The sequence below is a fragment of the Echinops telfairi genome, unplaced genomic scaffold (genome assembly GCF_000313985.2).
Source record: "Echinops telfairi isolate 266 unplaced genomic scaffold, ASM31398v2 ScPeMD7_7466;HRSCAF=8504, whole genome shotgun sequence".
Taxonomy (NCBI): Eukaryota; Metazoa; Chordata; class Mammalia; order Afrosoricida; family Tenrecidae; genus Echinops; species Echinops telfairi.
The window spans coordinates 5607314-5609311 of record NW_022111366.1 but is presented as its reverse complement, the minus strand read 5'-3'; the positions used below and the strand labels follow the sequence as shown (position 1 = coordinate 5609311).

At 50.6% G+C, this 1998-nt stretch overlaps 1 protein-coding gene across 1 annotated transcript in view; it reads left to right on the top strand.

Annotated features, from left to right (window-relative positions):
• PTGFRN (prostaglandin F2 receptor inhibitor) overlaps positions 1–1998 on the top strand; it is a 93714-nt gene that overhangs the window by 64611 nt on the left and 27105 nt on the right. The gene's annotated exons all lie outside the window — the stretch shown is intronic.

Sequence of the window (1998 nt, the reverse complement as noted above, 5' to 3'; positions counted from 1 at the left end):
TTGCATCAGTTGGCTAAACCACAGCTCCCTCCACATCCAGTTCTGCTGCCTCACCTGCATCTACAGAGCTGACTGTGGTTGAAGGGAAACATTCAAACACGTTAACGTGGTCGCACTTTAAATCCGCAACCCTTAACTTGCTGAGGTGAGCCTTCAGCATTGCCTGGGAATCACTCTGCCTTTCTTCCATCTCTTTACCCCGCCCCGCCCCCACGTTCCCAAAGGATGCTTTCTTGCGTTCTCTCCCAGCACCTCCTCCCCCAGCCTCACTCTCAGCTGTTGATGTGGCTTCCCATTTTTCTGTGAAAATAGAAGCAACCAGAAGAGAATTCCCGTTCTACCTCAGCCACGTTACTCAGATAGAGCTCCTCACAAAGCCATCCTCCCACTGCTCACAAACCTGGCCCCAGGCATCCTCTCCTCTCTCTCCCTTCATCAGCATCTCTCGCTCCTGGACCGTCCTCCATCAGCATATGAGCATGTGGCTAGATCGCCTATCTGCGCTTAGCAGCCCAGCGTATAACCATGACGGCACCAGGGCACACACACACGCTAGAGTATTGTGCTCTGTCGTCATCTGCTCTCCACACTTGTCTTGCCACCTCTGACTGCTACATCCTATTATAACCAAAGTGTTGGGCTTATCTTGAGGCTCTGGTGCCTCTCCTCCCATTCTAACTGATCCCGCCTCGACGCGGGTTTCTCGCACGCACTGCTGCTGTGAAGCTCGCGGGTGAGGGAGACATGGCCAAGTCTAGTTATCTGACTCAGCACGGTTGGCTCTTCCCTCCTCCTGGAAGCACTTGGTCTCTCGGCTTCCTTGACATCACCCTCTTCCAGGGGTTCCTCCAGGATTACGAGCTAAGCTGTTCCCTCTCGGCCTCCTTGACGGCTTCCTCTTCCTCTTACGGATTCGCTAACTTCAAATTACGGAAGCCTCAAACGGTGGACTCCTTTTGGATCTCGTCTCCGCTCGTGCATTTGAATACTGTTTGCATACCAGTTCCAGTTTGTTCGATGCTGATGCGCGGCAACCCCATGACGGTCGGAGTAGAACTCACTGCATTGACAGGGTGTTCAGTAACTTGATTTTAGAAGTAAGTCGGCAAATCTTTTCTTCAGGGATGCCTCTGGGGGGATTTGAACTGTTGGATAGTAGCTGACTGCTTAATAATTGTTGCCACTAGGGATTACTGTCTGTATACCAGAGGCGCATACATTTCTATTTCCAGCCCTCTTTCATGAACAATAGACTCCATGTTCTATTGCCTTCTTGGCACTTCTGCTTGTCGACTGGGCATCTTGAACTTCTGTTCAGAATGAAGCTTCTGCTCTTTTCTGTGAAACTTCTTTCTGTGCCTTCTCCAGCACAATGGAAAGCTCAAACGGGGATCCTTAAAGGCATCTAGGATTCGTCATTCTTGAAAATGTATTTGGAATCTAACCCTAGCTCACACCTCATCCACTGTTCCAAGCCACCATCACCACTCACCTGGCTCTTTCTCTCCAATCATCCTACTTTTGCCTTCGTCCCCAGCAGCAAGCCTGTTCGAGTGAAGGTCAGACCATGAGATCATGCAGCTCTCCTCCCTCGAGTCCTTGAAAAGGCAACCCATCTTACTCAGACCAAAAGCAGTCCTGCCATTAGTCGAAGAGCCCCCTCCCTTCCAGACCTCCTCTAGGACTCGCCAGCACTCACGCTCCTCAGCCCCTCTGCCTGCTGGGCTTCCCCCGTGCATCTGGCCTGCACCAACCCGAGGCTGCACACTTGCTATCCCCCCCCCCCCCCGGGGGGTGTCACAGAAACTGTGCTCTCTCTCTGTTTTTCTTTCTTTCAGGTCTTCTCTCTCTCTCTTTTAAAAGTATTTTTAATCATTTTATTGGGGGCTCTTACAATCAGCACAATCCACACATCAATTGAAGCAGGCATGTTTGTATATATGTTGCCCTCATTCTTTTCTAGACATTTACTTTCTATCAGGTCTTTACGCAAATGCC